The 16,386-nt window shown below is 44.9% G+C and overlaps 1 long non-coding RNA gene across 2 annotated transcripts; it reads left to right on the top strand.

Moving 5' to 3' along the window:
* Positions 1 to 277: 277 nt before the first annotated feature.
* Positions 278 to 15,863, top strand: LOC135379064 (uncharacterized). Of its 2 annotated transcripts, XR_010418695.1 has the most exons (6): positions 278 to 333; positions 2,285 to 2,388; positions 3,649 to 3,694; positions 5,447 to 5,508; positions 12,259 to 12,291; positions 15,670 to 15,863. It is a non-coding gene; the product is annotated as an uncharacterized LOC135379064 (long non-coding RNA). The 2 variants fall into 2 exon arrangements; XR_010418694.1 differs by having other exon boundaries at positions 12,259 to 15,863.
* Positions 15,864 to 16,386: the final 523 nt, after the last annotated feature.

The raw sequence follows: 16,386 nt of genomic DNA, 5'->3' as shown, positions 1-16,386 counted from the left end.
GCGGACACGAGGAGCTGTTCATTTTCACAAAGAAACACTCACGAAATTGCAAAAAGGAGGACCTATATGAATGTGTATAGGCCATCTGCAGTCCTACAAGGATATACATATTCGTATTCACAGAAAGTATTTCTTTGGATTGTACTGTGCGTTCAGACTACTTGTGCTCTGGGACAATAAATACTCTCTTTTGCTTTTATGGTCCTCGAGTTCCCCGAAACTCATCTAAAAGTTGTATTCTTGACTGATATAAACTGTTTCAAGGCTGAACGTGTACTGTCATTCATTTGACAAGACGCTCTGAATCATCCTCTTGGAGACTAAGGTTTGTAGGTAAGCTCCTGCTGAATAAAACTTCCTCGAACATGTAAGGTGAGTTGGTGACGATAAAAATTCCCTCGAGCATAGTAATTATTTGAGTCCGGATGACTGGGCAAATGCATTGTGTGTGTGTCTATTTGTAGTTGTAACAGTGAATTTTCTACATAGGAGCACCAACTGGGTGCTGGGGACCCTCCTGTATCGACATTATAGTGCCTATGAACGCATATTCCGGCGTTATTGTCTAATTTGGCATAGATCCCAAAAAATTGTTATTAAACATAAACAAAAGGCCTGTAATCACTCAAAGCGATGGCGAATTACCGCTTTCCGTGCGAAACTGACATGGGTCACCTCGCACGCCCTTTTGACACCATCTACCGTTTGAAATCTAGTTTTAGAAGTTTATCACAAAGGTATTGTAGTGTAAGCACAGCACTGAAAATCAATTATTCAGTACGGAGCTTGCTCCTTCTTTCTCTCCATTCCAGCCTGCCTGCCGTGTTCCCTCGCACTCTTAAAAATAAACTTCACCGCATAGCACTCTCCTAGCAAACCATCATCCCGAATGACAACGTTCTCACCCCTGATTTATTGAAAACGGGAGGAGGAGCCTATTCTGTGCCCATTATGCACGGCACAGAATAGGATCCGCCTCCCGTTTTTCAACAAATCAGGGGCGAGAACGTTGTCATTCGGGATGATGATCGACTAGGAGCGTGCTATGTGTCAAGTTCATTTTTAAGAGTGCGTGGGTCGTTATTTAAAAATATAGGCGCCTTTCGTAGCGGTTGTGTCGCAATCTCGACCACGCAGCGCTATTTCCTGCTTATATCTAGTAGAGCCACCAAAGCTATTTTTTTTTTCTAATTATTTCCTCTCTCTCTTTTTTAAAACGAATTCGACACACGCTGAAATTCTAACGAGGGGGCGCGACGTACGAACGTAGGTAGAAGACCGCTTGATATGCTCGAATCTGGTAAGAATTGGCTTTGCTGCCGGCGCACTCCTCCCAGAGCCGCATATAGAGAGTGTATGGCCATTAGGAGGAGCCTAGCTTGAACCCGCGTGACGCGACGTCACGGCTGAACGACCTCCACGCCGCCTTCTATTGTTGCTCCCGCCGACGCCATTTTGATGCTGAGCTTTGTTCACGATGCAAGGGTGAGAGACGCGCGAGTCGCGTTCTTCGACAACCCTTCGTTCTTCAGTCCTTCAGTTTGGTGACAAAGCCCCCATATCAGATGCGCCTGTGGGCCATAAGCCAGGGATGCTGGTACACTCTTCAAAATGAACTTCACCGCATAGCACGCTCCTAGCCAACCATCATCTCAAATTATATCGTTACCTTCTCTGAATCGTTGAAAACGGGACGCGTACGCCTTTTTTTGTGACACTTATGCTGTTCATAATTGTCACAAAAAAGGCGTACGCCTCCCGTTTTCAACAAATCAGGGCAGGTAACCATATCGTTTGAGATTATGGTTGGCTAGGAGCGTGCTATGCGGTGAAGTTCATTTTTAAGAGTGTAGACTACATTGAGCACGACACAAGTACCTGTCGACCAGCCGGTGGACTGCATCAAAATGGCGCCTACGGGCTGACTGATAAGCGGATTTTCTTTCAAACTTATAAGCGGATTGAGGTTCTTGTGCGTTTTACGACAGCGGCTGTATCTTCAAAACAGACCTCGATCGTGAGGCGGGAAATATCAAAGATGTCCAAACTATCTCCATATACGGCTCTGACTCCCCCCACACCTCTAAACGAGTGAACAAGCCTGCTTGCTCTTGCCGCTAGCGCAACGCGCAAAGAAGAAAAATGCACACACAAAAAAGCTCGCGTATTTCGTAAACCTCTGTCCGGAACTGTACTACCTGCGCATTCCAAATATGGCCACTGTGGTAGGGCACAAGAACAGATAAAATTCACTGAAGCATTCGTATGTAACCTTTGTTCGCAGATCAGATTTGGAACCGCTAATCCGACGCCATACCAGTGCACCTCTGCGGAGGAAGCCAGTATGAGTCCTTTGCTCTCCGCCTCTTTTGGTTGTGGCCGTCACAGGTACGTAACGCAACACGTACCCGCCGTCGTGCAAGCCAACATTTTTCTGTTGGCTACAAATGCCATGTTAGTTTAATGACTAGACCCAAATGGTGGGATAGAGAACCTGAAATAATACGGCATAGCAACAGGCAAGTTAGAGCACGAAATCCATTGATAATAAAAGCCTGAGCTTGGCGGGGAACACGAGAAGACAAAAGCCAAACACCGTGCAGGTCCGGCTGGCATCTTGCCCTCCCGTGCACGTAGAAGGTCTAGCTTCGTTTTCTAGCAGCACCACATCTTGGTCTAATATTGAACCAATATTATTCCAAGATGTTGTGCTGCTTGGGTGGGTTCAGCACAAATTATGTGTGTGATTTAGAACGCCAACAGGATGAATATGGGAATAAATCCGCTTAATCTTGATTTATCAGGGACCAAGGAATTTTGAGAGAAATGAGGTGGGGGTGAGAGTTACAGCTGTGTAAGAGATCTGTAGAGTACGGTTCGGGTAGGTTGGTAGTGTGGACAATGAAGAGGATCGTTTACAGCACAGCACTGACAGCATCCGGGTAACGCAATTGAACTGGTAAACGCCACATTGAGTTGCAACGGATGAATTAATGCATCATCTTGACGACAGGTGTTGCTTGCACGCGGAAGGCGAGCGTTGAATCAAGTCTTCTCAGCATAAATGGTGGGAGAATGTCAGGTATCCATATTCATCATATGTCAGGTACCCAAGACAGGGGTGTCATGATGGTTTGAAGCATGGAGGGATGGTCTCTTCTCAGCAGCGCAATGCTCGTCCGTTTTCCGAGATGAGAAAGCTGTTTCGGCGACGGTGTTGCCCTCTTCATACCCCACGACACCACAATGGTCTAGAACCCATTGGGGAACCAGCCTGTGCCCTGCTTTGTACACAAGGCGGTAAGCCGTTAAGAGACGCGTCACTAGGGGTGCGGATGAGCCTCGTCTGCGAAGGCTATGACAGATCTTCCACTTTGGGTTGGTCTCAAGAAGCTTGACCTTGTGCATTGCCATCGCTTCCTCGACGTGGTCATGGAGTCGCACCTGCGCTAGGCTTGCCACAGTAAGAACCTTGAAACCAGAGTGCAACGATGACCCCTTACAAAGGTGTAAAAATGTATACATCAGTATATGATGCTGTGATTGCCTACGCAGTAGTACATATTTAGGGGATGGGGAGATGGGTTCGAAGGCTGACGTTATCGTTGGTATGCAAACGTTTTGAAGCTTCTTTTCCATCGTTTACAGGGTTTGCTGCCTCGTACTCGGCACGCTTTCCCTTTCATCTGATAGTGTAAGTATCAACGCGTAGTGCACTTATGGATGCATTGAATTCCTGGGATCCTACCATGATTTTAATTTATGAAACTAGTATTTCGCGGAGCAACCTATACTGCACTGGTCATGCAAAAAACGTTCAAGAACGCGAGAAAATTATACCTTCAATTATATTGGGGTATGCAGGGTGTTTCTTTTTAATCACTTAGAAAATTTGTTAAAGTTGTAAGGGCACCACTGATGACAGTTTTGCTGGCGTTTGATGCGGCCAGGTGATGATGGCGCATGCAACTACCAGGGTTGTCGAATGGGGTAACCCATTCCATTTCTGGATATCCATTCATTTTCGGGATATTAGAAAACGAGATCGGGTTAAACGGCCGTAAAATAATATTTCAAAAATAAACGCGTAAGTACCCACTGTTAAGAATAAATCTCCCAGAAGATATACGCTTGAAAATCAACGCACAAAAACAAACGCTGAAATATATCCCACGTAAATAAAACCGTTAAGGAATTCACGGTTAGAATATATCGTTAAAAATAAATCGTTTCAGAATCCCCTCAAATCCACCCTTCGGTTGCTACAGTCACGTGATATATGGCCGCGAGTGAAATGGACAATCCGCTTCGAAAAATAGTCCAGAAGTTGGCGAATTCCATTGGGCTCCTGGCATTGTACTTCGATACTTCGTACGCGAAAACACCGTGCTTCACTGAACATTAGTAGAGATATTTGTGTATTACTCCGCTGTCGTGTTGGAGTACAGGATACATTTTGAAACAGTTCATTTTTAACGATACATTTTTAGACAGCTTATTTTTCGCGATATATTTTGCAACGATATATTTTTCATGATGGATTCTTGAGCGATATTTTTTTTTTTGGGGGGGGCGGGAAATCTTGTGCGGCTTTATTCTGAAACAGTGTATTTCGAAGAGGTTTTCTTAGAGGATTTATTCTTAAAAATTTATTAGTGTAACCCCGGTTTAGTTTTGGTTAGTTCAGTCTAGTCTGGGACTTGCGACGTTAGTTTAGTCCCTTGCTTGCAGTCCATCATGCTTTGGGCGGTGCGGGGCATAAGACTGAGAGCCGGTTGCACCTCACCTTTTAAAATGTACATTTTTAACCGTAGGTTTTTGACAATTTATCACTTAGGGTGGATAGTTACGCAGTTTTTTTTTTATCGCTGATTTATTTAAGCGATCTTTAACGGTTTCAAATAGGCCACACACACACACTAACCTAACGTAACCAGATCTAATCCGACGCAGAATGCAATGAAACCGCCTACATCCAAGATGATGATGGGAATTTTGAAACACTTCATTTTTAATGCTGGATTGTTAAGCAGTGATTTCTACGCGGAGATTTTAAGCAGTTTATTTTTGGAGATTTATTTTCAACCGTGTATATTTTAAGCATATTAGTCTTAGCAATTTATTATTAATGGCGCACTCCAGGCACTCCTCCAATAAGTCACGTGGTTTCCAACTTCGATATGAATGACGTTTTCCGTACACACTCAGGATATCATTGCCCCTCAACGTTTGCTACCATAACGTGACGTTATGAATTGTGCTACGCAAGCTCTGTTGTGCAACGTTTTCACTTGGATATGGTGTTGTCACTGGGCACAATGAACTTAAGTTCCATTTATTATGAATCGAGTGGGGAATGAAGGTAACGTCTTTTAATATTGCTTTGAAGAACTGTCTTTGACGCTTTACGGGTTTGTATTGTTTAGCTTTTCCTTCTTTCTTCCAGAACAGAGTTTCCCATGGATATCCCTCTCAATGTCCTCCGCGAGTCGGACTCTGGACGTTCTGGTAGGTAGCCAGGAAAAAAAAAACCTACGTTATCTGCCGAGCCAGCGTAATCTGAGCGCAATTGCGCGCTCTAGTTGTCGTCATGCGCGCAGCAACTCCACGACGACGCGATTCCAAAAAGTCGCTCCAATTACAATCACGCGTTCAACGGCCGTAACCATGGAAACGTTCCGGATAGAGCCGGATAGAGCAGCAGGACATCCGATCGTTGGCCATCTCTGATGTAACCGTGTTTCACATCGTCGACAGTAACTGGCTGAAGCAGGCGACACTGTAACTTTATTTGTTCGATCAGTCAGTCAGTCAGTCAGTCAGTCTTTCTTTCTTTCTTTCCTTCTTTCTTTCCTTCTTTCTTTCCTTTCTTTCTTTCTTTCCTTCTTTCTTTCTTTCTTTCTTTCCTTCTTATATTAAGATATACACGCTAGCAATTGCATAAAGACGGGGAAAAAATGAATAAAGAAAAGGCAAAGTAAGCAGACAAACAAGTCAACGTATACTTAACGTACTAGTTCACGGATTGTGGCTATACTTGTAGTGGCATTTATTGAGAATTTGTTTAAGAGCACTGCAGCTTGAAAAGATATACGTTGATCACCGTAATTTGTTCGTGAAAATGGGACAGCCCAATTGTATTGAAAGCGCGTACAGCGGCTTGAGCCGGTCGTTCAAGTTTTAAGAGGTCTAGGAAGGTATTGTTCATGGTTTTTAATGCATTACGATAGATTAAAAGTAATCGGTAGGCATACATGTGATGGGCAGCTATAATATTGTACTTGGCAAAGTGACCGTCCACAGAATCAAGTCCCGATAATTTGGCTATACTTCTAATTCTTTTTTTTTTTTTGCAATTAGGCAAATTGAATCAAATGACCAGTAGTTGTCGTCCCCCAGACTTATTAGTGTCGGCAAAAGTTAACGGTTTCTGCTTAAATCCTAATATTTACCTAATATGCATTAATTAACGCTTTCATAGAAGACTTGGGGGCAAAAGAGCGATAGAAGAATGACAGTTTTGCTCTTTGAAAGCCATTCTACATCGTAAAAATAAAAATTAGAAGAAATCATGAAAGACGCGCGTAGGCGTTAAGATATCCGTCCCCGAATTTCTATATGCAAATTAATCGATATCGGAACGGTGCCGACCGGGGACGGAGGGAGCGCATTCAGCGGAGGGAGCCATTGTTCATTTCATGTCAGAAGGCTACTTGATTTGGGGCGATGGAGATCACTGGCGTTTGGGGCCTGATCTATACTTGCCAGATACACCGCTTTCCCATTCAAGATGAACCTCGGCCGGGGAAGCTGATGTGCTCCGGAGGCGCGCTTTTTGCTGTTCGCCTCATTCGCTACAGAAATTCGGCAACGTATACTTCACGGCAGGCGCTCTTTTCTGCATTTTAGAAAGACAGAATGACCTTCAATGAGGATTGTCCCTCGTCGCGCTATCTCGCTTTTGCCTCAAAACTCCTGATTACAGAGTTAACGAGTTTTATATAAATATAGTCATCTTATGTCATATATAGTCATCTTAAGATGGCTTCTATGGCTATGATCTAGGCTACAGCTGTAGCCTAGATCACAACGTTCACATAATCCCCTCCACACTCTAACAAAGCAGCCATTCACTCCGGCCGTAGAAGCCCGTACGGAACCTTTCTTCCCTCCGGGCTGTTGACCCACAATTCGCATGAACCTTTAAACACGTCACACCTAACCCTTTAAATACCATGCCAATGATGAGGACGGTGCCCAGAAGAACAGTCTCTGTTCGAAATATCGGCGGCTTCTGTCCTGAGGCAACTCCCTTCCTACATTCTACCGGTTCGCTGGATTTCTACCCATCTGGAGCATTTAATAGTATTTCTTGGCGCGCAATTAGCTGATTAATTAATTAATTTAATTTTCTAACTTTTTAATTAAGAGGATTACACCGGAGATGTCAACTGTGAAGTTGTGGGCGTTGACATGAGAAAGCGAATGCAGTGTGTTGCAACTCTCTAGCTCATACGAGTCTTTTTTTCCCGGGCCAGCAGAAAGGGCCCGGAGTTCCGAAACCACGACGGAATCAGTTTCCGTCGCGCGAAAAGAGCGCTTGATTGCAGCGCTTTCTCACGGCCGCTTGACGAACAAGCATTGATGCCGTCCGTTCCGCCGATGCTGTTATCTGTCACGGGTGCGGGGACACCAGCAAGGTCACTGCGGCGCTTTATCGCTTGATTCTTTGTTTTCTAGGCGTGAAACGACACAATACACGGGAAGCGGAAGATATCTGCTCACGGCTTACCTTGAACCACGGGCGCGAGATTATTAAATCAATGAGAAAGAAAGAAAAGCTGTGGGCTATGAAATTTATGAAGCCGCTCTTTTACACCTTTTCATTTGCACCACTCTCTGCGTTGTAGCACAAGTTATGTCTTTTACCACGAAGAGACAGTAGGTACGATGCTTGTCCTAGATGTTGCACAGGGCAAGCAAGAAAGGAAGGAAGCATGTAAATAATAACAGTAACAATTGGGGGGTTATGACTATAGGGGAGACAACGGTGATCATGACCAACGCCACGGTAGTCGGCCTGTGAATTATTTTGCCCACTTGGAGTTCTCTAACGTGGGTGCAATCTTACACACGGAAGATCGTATGTAAGTCACACCAGGAGACGGCATGCCTAAGCAATCCGTGCCTTCAAACAAATTGCTTGCGTCTCCGCCCGCGTTCAGAGCACGCGACCTTGGGAATGAAAGCAGGAAACGCTACTAACCAAGCCATCGTCTTTTTTTTTCTTTCAAACTGGCAACCGAAGTTTGTTCAAGCAAAAAGAATTAAACGGGGAGATAAAAATAGTATGCCTTCTTTTTCATTCAACTTATTTTACAGAACATTGCACAGGTATTTTAACATGACCGAAACAATACTATGTACATTCAGAGCAGGTGTTCGAAAAGATCGCCTTCCTCAGTCACACAAAACGTGCATCTCTTAATTGTGCCCTCCGTTGCCCTCCGCAACGTGGCCGCGGGGATTCCACGGCACACTTCCTTGATCCTCGCCTTAAGGGCGTCAGGTGTTGTTGTCTCCTGGTCGTACACGCGATCCTTCAGATATCCCCACAGAAAGAAATCTAATGGCGTCAGGTCTGGGGACCTCGCAGGCCACGACACAGGTCCGTACCTTCCTATCCATCGGCTAGGAAATGCCCTGTCGAGATAGGCACGAGCTTGGCTAGAGCTGTGGGCGGGTGCGCCATCGTGCTGAAACCACAGCTTGCCAAGCCGTGCCAGTGGAACGTTGGCGCAGAACTCTTCCACGGGGCCCAATAGAATCTCATTGAGGTACCTCACCGCGGTCAGTGTCCCATCAAGGAAGACGGGGCCAATGAGAGCTCCGTCGCAGATACCGCACCACACGTTGAGCGACCACTTATACTGGTGGCGCGTCCTTCCAAGCCAATGCGCATTAGTAGCGCTCCAGTAATGAGCGTTATGCAAGTTCACCTGTGCGTCACGAGAGAAATTTGCCTCGTCAGTCCATATGACTTTTGTTAGAAATTGGGGGTTCTCATCGACGATCTGCAAAAGCCAGTTGGCGTAGTTCAACCGGCTCTCAAAGTCCTTTTGTTCCAACCTTTGGTGAAGTTGTATGTGGTATGGATGGAGGCCTGCTTCTTTTACCACTCTAAACACCGTAGACAACGGGACGTCTGTCTGCCTGCTCGCCTCGCGGAGGCTAGCTTCAGGGTGGGCCTCAAGAAATGCCAAGATGTTGATGCGAACATCGTCTCACAGCTCCGCTGGCCTACAACGCTCCTTGATGAACCTGCCATATTGCTTCAGCGCCTCGTATTGACGGACAATACTTGATGGGTGTGGTCTTGTGCCAGGGTGCCACCTCTGAAATATCCTGACTGCCTTTTTCTTTTTGCCCCCTGCAGCACCTAGGGCAAGTACCATGTCCGCTTTCTGTTCGTTGGAGTAGGGCATTGTTTGTCCCTCAGAGCGTTCAACAAAGAATGTCGGCACAGTGATAGCCCACAGCTTTCCTTTCTTTCTTATTGATTGAATAATCTCGCGCTCGTGGTTCAAGGTAAGCCGTGAGCAGATATCTTCCGCTTCCCGTGTTTTGTGTCGTTTCACGCCTAAAGAACAAAGAATCAAGAGATAAAGCGCCGCAGTGACCTTGCTGGTGTCCCCGCACAAGTGACAGATAACAGCATCCGCGGAACGGACGACATCAATGCTTGTTCGTCAAGCGGCCGTGAGAAAGCGCTGCACTCAAGCGCTCTTTTCGCGCGACGGAAACTGATTCCGTCGTAGTTTCGGAACTCCGGGCCCTTTCTGCTGGCCCGGGAAAAAAAGACTCGTATGAGCTAGAGAGTTGCAACACACTGCATTCGCTTTCTCATGTCAACGCCCACAACTTTACAGTTGACATCTCCGGTGTGATCCTCCTAATTAAAAAGTTAGAAAATTAAATTAATTAATTAATCAGTTAATTGCGCGACAAAAAATACTATTAAATGCTCCAGGTCACTGGTAACACTATGCACTTGGTTTCATTCTTCTGCGATGATTCATTATTTTTTAAAGGTGGGGTCAATCTTAAATGGAACACCCTGTATATATATATATATATATATATATATATATATATTATCCTTTTGTCCGTCTGTCCTGACGAAGACAGTGCCATTGTCGCAACGTCGACCGTATACCCATTTTGCTTTTTAACGTCTCCCTACGTAATAAACTAGTGTTTGTAACTTCCCTAAAATTTGCTTTCGCGTGGTTTTCTGCAACTTCTGTATAACTTCGTCGCCGTTTAATTATTTTTTCGTCAACCCACATATATACAACAACAACAACTTTATTTTCGACCTTGGAGAGTGGGGAGTTTCATCGCCACAGGCGATACTCTACCCCATTGCTGGATGGAATAGGGGGAATAAAATAACGAGCCCCTTCACAATAACGATCGAAGTCCGATGGTGTCCAGAAATGTCAGAAGAGCTTTGAGCGCAGAGCGTTGCTGGGCTGGATTGGGCCAGGGACCAAGCAATTTCGAGAGGGAGAAAGGGCGAGAGTCCAGCTGACGAAGAGACATATATATGTATATATACGTATATATATAAATAGGAAAAAATCGGAAGAAGGCAAAGAGCTTACAGGAAAACACAAAGGGGAGTTTATTAACACTTAGGGACGGGATCGACGTTTCGGCTGTCAGCGCTGTCTTCAACGGGACTGGGACTGCACTCAGTAATGTGTATTGAGCAACGTTAAGTGCTCAATTGTCGCCATGCCAGTAGTGGACAATCGATAATAGTGAAAGGGCGCAGAGTAGCTTGTTCATATTGACGGCATGAAGACCCGAGACACGGAGGACAAAATAGACATCAATTTCTCAGTGAGAAATTGTTGTCTGTTATTTCCTCCCTGTCTCGGGTCTTCACGTCGTCAATAGTGGACAGCTGTTTCGGCCTTATTGGGCCATCGTCAGCAGTATGCAGGCAGTCATTGTTTGAGGGAACATCCATTCCACGTCCAGTAGCACAAATAGTATCTGAACGAAATAATTCCAGCTACCAATCTAATATCCCTGTGACACGGGCAGTCCTCAATTGGCATTGAAGCCAACGGCGATTGAGCGCATGCGTAGCATCACCAAGCGCGTAACGTTGTAACTTTTAGGGTGCATTGGAAAACATGCGTTTTGAGAAGTTGACGCGTTACACGCATTGTAGTACTGCGTACATTTTCATTTGCCCGCGATTTCAATGATGATTTAAACCAATTGCAATGGAACATATGCACACGCCAGCAAGCGCGATATGTTTTAACTTTTTAGCGTGCATTGGATCCCAGGCATTTTGAGAGGTTGAAGCGTTACACGCATAGCAGTGCTTGAAAGTTATCGTCAGCGTCATTTCACTGAATGTTATCGTAACTCTTTACCTCTTCATCCAGCTCTTTTGCTGGGTGACGAGGCTATTGTTCTTTTTACTGGAGTACATAATTTTTAAAGAACATTGTATATCTTAACAAACTGTGAATTTACAGTGAGCTCTTTTCCTACCATTTCATGTTTTTTTTAAGCCACCACTAGCCAAGTTGTTTTAAGATAAGCATTTCAATTTTTAACTAGGTTCATCACATTACCTTGTTATTTGGCGCATTATAGCCCTAGTAGCTTTTGCGCCAAAAAAACCCAAATCATCATCAGCAGCAGCAGCAGCATAGCAGTGCTGCGTACATTTTCAATTCCCATTACTTTCAATGATCGCTGAAACCGACTGCGATGGAGCATATGCGTACCGCCACCAAGCGCGTTAATTTTAACTTCTCAGGGTGCATGGATACCATGCCATTTGAGAAGCTGACGCGTTACACGCGTCGTACAGCTACGTACGTTTCAATGGCCATAACGTCCAATGATCATTGAAACGAACTGCCGTAGATGCAGACTTTAGACAGTGCTTGGGATCCAATGCCTTCCGATAAGTTGACGAGTTGCACGCATGGTATCGTTACGTACATTTTCAAAGGCCATTGTTCTAAATCATAATTCGAGCAAGTGGCCATTAAAAATTCGCGTAGCGCCCTTAAGCGTCTAATGCGTCGATCTGAATGAGAGCATTACCTCTAACGCTATTTGAGAAGTTCACACGTAACACGCACGGTGGAGCTACGCTCCTTGCACTCCCCAGGACACCCCGATACTCTGGATCCTACTAATCGGTTATATCTTCTCTTTTAGTCCCAATAATCACATGGGAGCACCCTCGAGTTGGTGAGTTGGTGTTGCACATGCTGATCAACACTTGCAAGAGCGAAAGGATCATACCTAACCCGGAGGTTGCTGGATATTGTGAAACTTTGGCGAAATGTGGTCGATCGAAACCCTGACCATCATGATTTCCGTCCAGAGATGCTACCCGTTTCAGCACGTCAATATTTTTATTCTGTGTTTTCTGTTTTTGGAGAAAGTAGCATAGTTCTTCGAGCCCGAGGAGCGGGGACAGTTCCGCGTCGTCATCATCATGCCGGTCCCGGTCCTGATACTCAATGTATACAGGGTGTGTGCAGAAAGACGTGACCCGCATTTTTACATGTAACTCGTTGCCTACTTACACGAGGAACTTCCGGTGGCGTACGATGGCGTATTTATGCGTGCGAAAGCTACAAAAAACAAACAAACCTGGAAGCCATACTGAGCGTGAAAAAAAAAAAATAAACAGAGCGCGAAAACATCGGCTTCCATGCATTAGAATGGGGCGGCCATGAGAGTGCATGGTAGTGCATGGCGGTCTCAGGAGAGTTACGTGCAGGCACCGCCAGGGGTACTACCATGTGGGACATCGTTTCGATTTCTGCACCGATAGCTCCCCTAGCGGTACTTGAACACAACTCTACTGCGTCCGCCATGTTGCCCTATTCTGATGCACGGAGGCCGAAGTTTTCGTTGCTCTGTCTATTTTTTTAAGCTGAGTATGGCTTCCACGATTTTTCTGCACATTTCGCACGCATAAATGCACCATCGTGCGCCAGCGGAACGTTCGTTAGTTCGGTAGACAACAAGCTATGTGCCTAAATGCGGATCACGTTTTTCTGCACACACCCTGTACTACGCTGCCTTCTTCAGATATACACACCAACTCGCTTGCTTACTGTTTCTTTGTTCGCCTTCTGTTTTTTCGTGATATGTCCAAGAGCACTGCATAAAATGATCTGTATGGACTACTGTGGCATGAACACAAAGCTACACATGCTGCACATTATCACTTTCCGGGTGCCCCTAACACAACTAGATATGCATTGTAAGGCAGGCTCATGTAATCACTGCTCAGCGGAACGTGCTGTTCGTGGAATATAACGCTTCGCCACTTTCGTACCGGGTCGTCATTCCAGGTGAAAAGAAGGGAGTGGACTAAAGAAAACACCATTCGACGGAATATGTACCTTGAGCCAACAGGCCAATATTTTGCGTCGCATATGTGCCGAGCAACGCACGGGGGGGGGGGGGGGTGTACACGAAATCCACCATTAAGAATAAGCCGCTTACGAATACAGCATTAAAGATAAAACCGCTTAAAAATACACGGTTTAAAATTAATCTGCTCCAACGGGTCTCTCCAAATCGGGTCAATTCCAAAGATGAACTGCTTAAAACGCCCACTTAAAGATCACCGGTTAATAATCCACCATTAAAAAGAAACTGTTTCAAAATCCCCGTTCATCTAGCACGGAAGGGGACTGTTTCTCTTCGGTGTCGGGTTATATCGAATGTTGTTAGGTATATTAGGTTAGGTTGGGTTGGGTACCGGTTGACACCAGACTAATGTAAACTGGCAACGCAAGTTAGACCAACTGATACCACTTTGCGTCTAACTGGAATGAACCAGGGCTATGAGTATGACCGGTTGGAATCAAAATGGGACTGGGCCAAAGCGAAGCAGAATAAACTGGCAGTTGAAGTGGAAGCAGCTTTGCCCAAGTGGTAACCGTAGTGGATCCAGCTAGTTCCACTGCTGCTATAACCGGCATAAACTTTGTGTTTTGTCAGTGACCAGTTGCAGTCAATATTGAACTAGTTCAAGGTGAAGCGGAATGAACTGGGAATCGAAGTGGGATAAGTCGTGGCCAAGTGCTTGCGATGGTGGATTCAGCTGATGCCCCGTCTTGTCTATCTAGCACGTTAGACCATCCGTTCGTGCCAAAACCGCGCTGGTTCGAGTCGGAGTTGAAGGAACTGGAAAGTCAAGTAGCTTCCAACTCGTGGACCACTTCAGTCAGGGTAGCCACATTTCTCCACGAAAAAATATGGGTTCAGGGAGAGATGAGGTGAAAGGAGGGGGAGAGCGAAGCTTGGCAAGGGAAATAATAGGTGTTCATCCAAGATGATGTGCTAAAATTTGTTGTTACATTTTTGTCCGAGATAAAATCAGTTGCTAGTTGAACGGTTCCGCGTTCTCAATCAGGTCCAGTCGCAACCGACACGCTCTACACAATCTCGCACTTGTAGTATATATTCGGTTAGCATATCGTTCAATACATGCGTGCTCTGGAATATGCATAATCTGTCAGCTTGCAGTTGTCTCGCAACGTAAAGCCGCGGGTTATTATTATTGTGTCAGTTCCTCTACCACGTTCAATGAAAGATGTACTATAGGTAGGGTTGCGCGTTCTCGATTCTAATCGAAAAACACCGAATACAGAGGGACATTCCAGGAACTATGACAGAGATAAATTGCTGCACATGCCCAGCAAGTTGTTGGTGCAGATCAGAAAACCATACAGTAATACGATGGCTGTGGAAAATGTCCGTTTCCTTTTTCTACTTTTTCTACTACTTCTACTTGATGTCACAAAGCTTCGTATTCGTATTGGTTGTTGTCATTCGTAAGGCTGCGTTATACGCACAGCACTGAAATTACATTGTGATCTCTATTCGCCGATAAATGTCGGGTAAACCACGTACACACCAGAAAAAAAAAAGAACATCGGAAAACACTGATGTCGTGAAAATCAATAAACACCGAAAAACATACGCCGAATCCGCCCAAAAATAAAAACCGAAAACGAGGAACCTTAACTATAGGTCCAGTCCCTTTCCATTTGAAAGAACAACAAATACGGAAAGTCACGGCTACCCTAATTATTTTCTTTAAATACTTCACAAATGAATGCATTACATGGGACGGACGTCGAAATAAGTCGTTAAAAATAAGGCGTTAAAAATTCCACGCTTCGAAATACACTCCTCAAAATCCACCTTCTGGGATAAATCGCTGAAAAAGCCACGCACTCAAAATAAACACTGCCAAAATAACTCATAGTTAGGCTTCGGGATTAATAAAGCATTAAAAATTCCCCGCTTCAAAAGACAGTCGTAAAAATGCTCCGTTTGGAATAAATCGCTGATAAATAAACGCCCTCAAAATGAACACTGCCAGGATAAATCAGAGTTAGGGAGGGAGTGTTCTGAAGAAGCAAAATATATGTAACGCAATATAAGAATCGAGCATTGAAAGACATGCCGGAGAACATAACGGGTGATAGATCGAGCAAGGTATTTGTAGTCACTGACTTCCTGTACGTATTGGGTGTGTCCCGGACGCTCTTCGTTCCTTACGTTATTAACCGGTTGCATCACCTCTTTCTATCTCAGATTTGATCCAACCGTATGTCCTCATCCGGACGTTGTGCGCGCGTCTACGAAGAGCGGGAAAAGAAACGAGCGATAATTACCAGAAACTATGCATAGATGGACCGTTTAACTTTTCGACAGAACTGAAATGAATAAACAATTGAAATAACGAATATATGACATAAGTGAAACAATAAAGAATGCAAAAAAAAAGACTAGCATAGTTATTCTCAGTTGCTCAGAACAAAGGTGCCAACGGCTTGGTTCGAATCTGGACCACCCTGATTTCTGGTCAGGGTCGTCAACGTCTCCTTAGAAAAAAAAAAAAAAAAGATGGAAAAGTGGCTGACAATAATTACGTTCATGAAGATGCAAAAATACTCCAAAAGCCGGGAGACGACATAACTGGACAAAAAAGTAGAGAACTCCGACTTAACATAACAAAATAACAAGTTTTACTCAGACGTTTCGTCCGTCATGTGACGGGCATCATGAGTGCCAAACTGGATGAGAGATTATACAACGGGTCGCTATTTAAGGAGATGGGAGTATTGTTCGGGAAGAGGGCCACGGTTTTTGTTACACACCGAGGGGTCACCACGTATGTGCCACGACTCTAGAAGCTTCCTGGGTCCCCATCTTTGTTCGCGAGCCAAGGTCACCGCGTTGTCGAAGTCGAAACAATGTCCCGTGTCCCAACAATATGCTCTGTAAGCTCCGTCTTAAACTGTGTGGTGT

The sequence above is a fragment of the Ornithodoros turicata genome, chromosome 1, assembly GCF_037126465.1.
Source record: "Ornithodoros turicata isolate Travis chromosome 1, ASM3712646v1, whole genome shotgun sequence".
Classification (NCBI taxonomy): Eukaryota; Metazoa; Arthropoda; class Arachnida; order Ixodida; family Argasidae; genus Ornithodoros; species Ornithodoros turicata.
This window is presented reverse-complemented; position numbering and strand designations above follow the sequence as displayed.